Source organism: Aphanomyces astaci (genome assembly GCF_000520075.1).
Source record: "Aphanomyces astaci strain APO3 unplaced genomic scaffold supercont1.127, whole genome shotgun sequence".
Classification (NCBI taxonomy): domain Eukaryota; phylum Oomycota; class Saprolegniomycetes; order Saprolegniales; family Verrucalvaceae; genus Aphanomyces; species Aphanomyces astaci.
In genome coordinates, this window is record NW_009798390.1 from 107,477 (window position 1) to 116,277 (window position 8,801).

Here is an 8,801-nt window from a genome sequence, read left to right on the forward strand (position 1 = left end):
AGGATTTTGTTCTACCTAGGCGTGTGCACTGAATTTGTGCAATTCTGTCTAAGTTTTGGTCAAATGTAACGAGTTTTATTAGTTAAAGCTCGCCACACATCATAGAGTTACCTTACAAAGTAATTCAATTAGGTAAGAAATCGGATTTCTTCAATATTGACCATTGGAAATACCTCGATCTCTTTTTGGAAAAGGGTCACTACATTACAAAAACACCTTACTTTGACACTCTAGTGTATTTGAATGATGAGAATATGAAAAACTACTTTGTGTCTAGTCCGTCATTCAGTCTCTGGGTTAGAGGTCGAATTGGCGAAGCAGTTCCACAACATGTGGTTCTAATATGAGCCCTCGCGGAGGAATGTCTTAGAGCATCTCCACCGCGCCCAGTAAATTGGCCAATCAGTAAATCTGTGTGCTGATTTACTGAAAATTTACTGAAATATTTTTCGCACCGCACCATTATCTGGTTCAGTACTTTGCTGACCAGCAAATATTCCAGTAAAAGTCACACAGATTTGATGGACTTGTACTGGATTTGCTGGAGTCAGTATCTGGTTACAGTGGCCGGATAGAGACGTCGGTGCATAAACACACGGAGCAGTGAAGCCTCAGGGTCGGTGATGGCATAGGTCGAGGTGCAGTTGTGGCGGCCCTGGTACGGTATTTATGTCGCAGTCAATAGCTTATGACTTATGTGGTGATGACTCTTGCGGCGTAGGTCAGTTGCGGCCGATAGCGAATTCACCTGCGGTCGATGCTGCCGTGATAAGTTTACTGTTAGGCGGCAGCATCGACCGCAGGCGAATGCGGCCGGTTGCTTGTGTGCGCCGGTCCGAGCCCGGTCCGAGCCCGGTCCGAGGCCGATCCTGCCGTGGTTTGTGGTGTCTGTCTTGCGCCGGTCGAAGTTGCATGGCTTGCACCGGTCGAAGTTGCATGGCTTGCCGCGTTGGCGAGAGTCGTGCGGCATTCGGTGGGTATGTCTTCGCGGCCGGTAGCCGTGTTGTTAATGTTGCAGGACCCATGTCATCGATTACAACTCGACAGGCCCCGCGCCATTGACTGCTGCATTACCAAGGTCAATAGCGCGGGTATCGAGCTGGCAGATTCCTATTATGTCTGTATATCACCGTACTCCGGTTACTAGTTCACGAGAAACTACAGTTGATGCCATTCCTGGTGATAACGATAACATTGTACAGTGCTGTACATATGCATGCATGTTGCGCATCATTGCGCATCATTGCTGGAGATAAGCATACTTCATTGTCGAAATTAACGCGGGTTTCCACTCAGGCTGGTCGAATGATGGTGAATTTACTGACTGGAGTTTGGCTTTTTGCGGTGCGAATTATCCTGAATTATCAGTCCATTACAATACTAGAGGTTGTTATCCGAACACTATGCGGATATTCGTGTGTCGATTTGCTGGAATGCGGTGGAGATGCTCTTAAAAATGATAATCCAAACTCAATTTACAACACATTAACCAGAAAAAGCAAGCTGAAATAGGCAATTTTGTATGCTGCGCAAGGTGAACCACCTTGCGAATTCCATAAATAATTCTGAAATTGTACAGATTCAATTAAATATATCTTCAAGTTTGTATTGATGATTTTTATTTTTCATGTGTCTGTCTCTTTTTGGAATTCGCAAGGCAGGTCACCTTGCGAATTCAAAATTGTCCAATTTGTCCAATCAGATGTCGTGAAATCACGAAAATCGCTGCGTAGATTCATCACACCCTGTTGAGATATATTCTACTCCTGTGATGGCGGTTGATGCAAGGAGCATTGAGATAATTATGTAGGCTGCGTATGAGAGCAAGATCATGCGATGTGGTATCCCGGACTCGGTCAATTCGAACAGGTCTAGACTTCAGTAGCATTACCACTTTCCTGTTAACGTTGAAAACCAATTTAAGGTGCTCGAACCAATTAATGGTGCACTTGAATCAGCAAATCAAATGTAGTCAAAATACTGGGAGATAACCTCCTTAATCTAATTAATACACGAAGTGAATTTTGGCGCCTGTCATGCGCGACCGCGATCGCGATATACCGGTACACGTGCTTGCTGGGCGAAACGGGAAGCCAGTGGCAACGTTCTCCAAGATACCCTACAACACCCTCATGAAGTATGTGCACGCGACAAATGCCGGCACCACCACGACACCAAAGCGCCGCGGGCCACGCCCTACCATACCGACAAGCTGTGAAGAAGACCCCCGTCTAGTGTCTATTACAGTAGTTTTTGATGCTCTTGCATCGCATTACTCATCAGGAATTATTGAATTGTGTAATTTACTCCAAGTTGTACTACTTTTTTTGCCATCGAATGCGACGCATCTATTTCAGCAGGTGTGGACGGCGATTCGTAAAGCCATTTTTGAGGAGATTGTGAATGACGGTAAAGTTACAAATACTTTCATTGTACACGTATGTATATATTTCTCACGAGGCTTATTACTACTGTAGTCACGGGTGACTTGCACTCCGAACGAAAGAAGAAGTGAAGAGCGGTGCTGGTGGTGTACCCGTGTCGCTCCATGATGGGCCTCAAGCCCTTGCCTAATGGTCAAATCAAAGCCAACCGCAAGAACGCTGTGCACGTTGTAGTGTAATTCATCGCATTACATGAAATACCTTTGCATGTGATGTTGGACCTCCAATTTTTCGTGCACACCTGGTTGTGGATTCCTAAAATGTCGGACTCGCGTCAATTTCAAAAATGGTCACTGACAGTTACTCTCAACTGTATAATTGCATTACCTGTCTGGATTTAATATCTAACTGCTGAAATTACATAACCTAACCCCACAAAAAATATGCAAATGGGTATACAAACTTTAAGATAATAGTGTGCACCATTAACTGGTTCTCACTTTTTGAGTACATTTGCTTCGAAAATGGTATTTATGTCTGTCAAATAGACCGTGAAACACAATTATTTGAATGTCCAATGAATCAACACCGCTTTGGCCTCATCCAGCACTTTTCGGAATGTGAATCTGATGCATCCATGCTGAGCTTCGTTCCTTCCACCGCAGCGTCTCGGAAAAAGTGTTCTTAAATTGGTTTTCTACGTTAAACCAATGAATGTGGATATCCCTCATTCCACCATCAGTCCGTGTCGGTGCCGTACACCTCCCTACTGGAGTAGTCACGTGGTTGCGCCACCGCATTGGCCCACCAGAGCCGTCACGGCATTGCGACCCAACCGAGGCCACAACATAATGTTAGCTGTAAGGGAAGAACCATAATGTTAGCTGTAAAGGAAGAACCACATTGGATATAGTCGGAGTGAACTCATCAGTGCACAATTCTCTTGAGCAGCATCACACAAAGCTCTACAAAATTCAAACACTTCAAAATTGTAACCACTTCTGCCAGTATTATAGCCAATCGTGTGTAAGGAGCAAGGTGTGATGGATTCGGATTGGATATTAACAAGGAGCAAGGTGGCTCACCTTGCGAATTCCATTAACAAGTCATCATATTCAGTACTGTCCTCTTCACATCTACTGATATCCCTCGCTATTGGAAACGCTGGACGTCGAACATTTTATACGATTTATGAAATTATGTAGGTATAAATTGTTGAAACAGTGCTTCACAACCAATTAATCGTCTACAGGGCTGCCTATCTCGAAACCCGACAACCGATGACCGAACACAGCAAGTTCGTCGTCGAGAATACCAGTACGAGCCCAGCAGTTTGTGATCGTCGACGACGACACCGACCGCCACGCCTCTTTTGCCCAGCCCATTGCTTCCACAAGAGGTACCTCATACAACCGATCTTGACGACCGTTCATAACAGAATTGATCTGTTCCAGCGCGTTCTGAAGCTGCCGTTGCTTCACTTTCGCCTTGAACGAGGCAATGATCCCGGCGTCTTGTGGCTGCAGGTACGCGGTCGTGTTCGGAGGCAACATGTGGAGGTTGATGTTTGCTAGGCTAGTGCCATCAAGAAGCTGGTGCGGCGGGGCATTGTCGACAAGTATCAGAATTTTGCGGTCTTGTTCGACCATCTTCTCGTCCAACGCCGTCAGGTACTTGTTGAATATGACCCCATTCATCCATGCTTTCTTGCTGGATTGGTAATGAAAGCACTCGGTTGCGCGTGATGGAGCGGTGGGGTGACAAGCAGTAAAAGAACGAGGTCTCGTCCATGTTGAATACATTGACAGGTGAGTAACCAGCAGTGATGTCTAGCATCTGAGCACGGCCAGTGTCTACGACAGCTTGAGGAGTCGAACCCGCCTCGCCGTGCTGGACCTTGCTGGTAAAACCGTGTTTTCTTTGCAACTTATGGAGCCAACCTTTTGAGAACTTTAGATTGGTCGACACACCGGACTCGCTGCTGAAGGCCATGGCTTGCTTGCGAATCAGCTCGCCCGTGATGCATACACCCAGCTCTTCGCAGTGGAGGACCCAAGCAACGACTTTTTGCTCAACGTCTGGCTGGGAAACTTGACGCTCTTGTGTTTGAGCATGGCTGTCAGCGCGCTCGCTTTTCGTGGTGTGTCGTTTGATGGCTTTGCAAATTGCGGATTTGGCCGGCGTCGACACGAGGCCAAAGGCATTAGCTGCCCAGGTTGCCAAATCGAATTACGTAGTTGCAGGATCGCCCATATGCTTCGTGTATAATGCATGCTTGTCATCCAAAGTCATCCTTGACTTAGGTTTCTTCATCTTGCAATGTGTCAGACAAGCAGATATCATAAACCTCCACACATTTCAAAAATTCAAACGTACTCTAACTTTTGATAATATTGGATTGTAAAAATTATCAAGTTTTCTGCGTTTCCAATAGGTCCAATCAGTATTTACATATCCCACTTACTATTAATAGAAATTAGAGATCTTGAACGTCGCCTTATTAATTAGAAAATCGTAGTACCCGCTCAATTGATGTGTCCAATTGAGGTCCATCGGATTTACCTGTTGCACCCTACGTAATGTCTACATTCGGATAACCTTTTTAATGTAATGTATGCGACAAAATGTTATGACTTCGAATAACCTTCATAAAATAATGCTTGCGAAAGGATGCCGTGTCTTCAAATAACCTTCTCAAAGTAATGAATGCATTACATGTGGAAAGGTTTGAAACCCTTCACCGTGAACAAGGTAACGTAATCATTCCGCCTGTTTAATAGTGGTACTAACGGTGGTACTCGCCCATTTAACAGCGGTAGAAATCCTTAACGTTTTTCAGCTTACTGTTAACGTTAATTTGCATGGTATTCAGCTATCCTTAACGTTTTTCCTGTCTTGCCTACTACTAACAGTATGTACTACTACAGTAGTAGTACGTACTACTCTGTTCCATATCTTTTGCAGCATATCATATTTTTTTACTTTTTATCTTAGTTTTTGTAAGCAACGGTAATTTTAATACATACTTGTAGTTTGTATATCCATAATAGAAATAGTATAATAAAATATATCCTAAATATTAAGGATGAAAAATTAGCAACCTGGATGCCTTGTCGACACCTTTGCAGGACGAGTTAACATATTCAAGCTGTGCCAACACTGTGGCGACCCTACTAGAGGTCAAATTGATATCTGGTAACTTGAGAAGCTAATGATTCGCACTTAATACGCGCAAATGCTGAAAATACAGCGATCCACTCGAATCACAAACTTGGAGCGACTTCACGAGCACATCTGGATGCCTAAACGAGCTGCGAGTGGATGGGGAGAGGTAAGGACATCACAGGAGCATACTGTCTTAAGCTTACAAAAATACAATCACTATCGAATGTGCACCGTAAGATTTTCTGGTTTGAAAAATAAGGTCACAAAGTTTAGGGGTCATGACCCACACTAACTACTTCGACTTTTCCGGAACATGAGGTATTAAATCAAAGCTGGAATGTGTATCTATCGAATGAGCCAATCCAATTGCGATTACGAGGAGAAATGTAATATTTAGTCCAATCAGAAGTCAACTGCTGCAATTATTATGGAACAGAGTAGTACAGTAGTAGTAAAGAATAATTCCCCCACAGCAGGTATACCCTCCCTACCTTTAAAACACCAAACTACTACGTATACCTTTATAGTGGGGGAATTCCTTAGATAAGACTCCGCACACATATTGTATACCGCTTACGCTTTGGGCGCAGTCTTCCTGTGAATCGTCTAATTACTCCGTGATTCGTAGTACGCACTACTTTTGTAGTATCGTCAAATCCCTCTATTGACTTTGTATGGAAGAGTAGTCCTGTTTTGAATATTATTTCAATTGATTAAAGTATACTACCTCCGATTGGAAATGAAGGTAGTACAATAAACAGTACTGAACGTATACTATGCAACGTTAGGGCTGTTCCAAGTAGGTATTTTTATCAAATGAAAAAGTGGTTCCAAGTACAGTTTCCTACTTTTTGACCTCTTTTTCTGCGATATTTCACGCAACTCACTATACCAAAGGTAGAAAATGAGGTCCTTGAATGTCTTTTCCTAAATCATGAAAAAAAGATGTATATCGATTTTGATTAGCTCATGCTATTTCTGAAAACTACTTGGAGCTTCCCCTTACTGCATACTCAGCTGCACATATCTTGAAGGATTATTATTGCGTATTTCGGACGTTACTTCACTTGAATAGCATATTCAATGCACTGTACGTATACTTGGTAGCATTCAAATGCGCATATTTTAAAGGATTATTATGACGTATTTTTAATATTACTTCACTGGAATAACATACACAATGTACAGAACTGTTCGTATACTATGCATAGTATAATCAACTGGAAATATCTTTAAGATTATTATGACATATGTTGAATGTTACGAAGTTTTCTTTAGTCCAAGCTCTTTAGTAAGATTTAGATAGAAGGGAATTAAAACGTTTGGAATTGAAGTAATAAAATTGTAAAGATGGCCACTCCAAACAGTGATCATTGATATGCCGAAATATAGGTTTATTAAAGTATTGAAAATGCTTCGAGCAACGATACAAAGATCTATTTATAAAAGTAAATGAGTATCATGCGCTTAACGTACAGTACATCTGAATAAGGTTGAAACTCATAACAAAAATTCCCCGAATAATACAACTAGCCAAGGGTTTGATTGCTGCGGTAATAGTTTTTTCCAATCATATCGATTCTGTCATCCTATCGGGCAAGACGGCAAGACGTTCGGCAAATCAATGATTCTTTACGATATCGCCGAATGGGCCACTGCATTTGTATAAACCCTTGGATATGGATAATTATCCTATAAATCAGATATACTATGTAGCTTGATAAAATTATGAGGAAACACAGTGAAAATCACTCGTCATAGTACTTCTTTGCTGTACTATTAATACCTACTAAGTAGTACTACTACGTAGTAGTTGTACGGTACTATTAACATTAATAGTAGTACTATTACTGTATCAGTACCTTGTACTGTACTGTAGTATATACAGTGTCAAATATCGTCCTTTACAGTACCAGGTACAGTTCTGTAATACGAAGTACTGTACTGTAGTACAACCTAGTATACGTATAGCAATCATTAACTGTAAACTTACTCTATGCGGTATCAAATTTAGTACTAGACAAAGTACATGCATCATGCTCTCATCGGATGTACCAATCCTTCCTTTGAATGCAAGGTTAAATGCAAGTTACCCCATTCTGTACATCCGCGTGGACTACGTACACTAGTACATTCTACTGTACGTACAATACTATGTACTGTAGTGAACTCAGAAAGAGTACAGTTGTACTTTACAGAATATCAGTCAAATTAGACCATTCTTGATTACATTCCAGAATTACTGTAATTACTATACTTTAGTCTAAATAATGCATTGAATACATTGAGATAGCTTAATACGACGCATTTTGACGGTTACGTTGAACTTGATTAAAGTATGTATTGATTATTTTGACGGTTACTTAGACTTGATTAAAGTGTTGACAGACAATTGGATACCGCTTACGCTTTGGGTGCAGTCTCCCTGTGAATCGTCCAATTATCTGTGATGCTTAGTGCGCACTACTTTGTAGTATGGCCAAATCCCTCTATCGATTTTGTATGGCAGAGTATTCTGATTTAAATGTTACTAGCACTGCACTTGATTAAATTATACTAGTACTTACGTAACATATACTTACGTGCACATATACAGTGCGCGACAAAAAGGTAAGGACAGGCACCAAAATGAGCTATTTTTAGGACGTTTTAGCCAAAATTGGTCAGAAACGGCTGATTTTTGGATATAATGTACTCCTTGTCACGACAAATACATGGTACATTCTAGAACTTTAGAATTCGTCGTTGTCGGGAAGTTATCCTCAAATTTGTGTTTGTATGGTGCGACAAATATACATGGACAATACAAAACTCAAGATATAAAATACATTCAATACTTTGTTTTACCACCATGAAATGCATGAACTGCAAGACACCGAGAAGTCATGGACGCAATGAGCGTTTCAAAGTAGCTGTGCTCCATTTCAGACCACGATACTAAAATTTGACGCTTTAGATCGCTCCGATTGTTAAATTGGCGTCGACCGTTATCATATACCTTGCGCGAAAGGTGTGCCCAGGCATTTTCTATCGGATTCAAGTCCGGTGATAATGCCGGCCAAGGCAAGACATCTCCAAAAATGCTTTCGTTGCATGTGAACTATGAATACTGGCATTGTCCTGTTGAAAGACAAAGTCAGTTCCACAATGTAAATGAGCAAACGGCAGCATGGACCAGGGACCGCGTCGAACAGGATCAAGTGGGAACGGATCATTCGGTGCTCGCCTCCACGGATGATGCGTGTCTGAGCC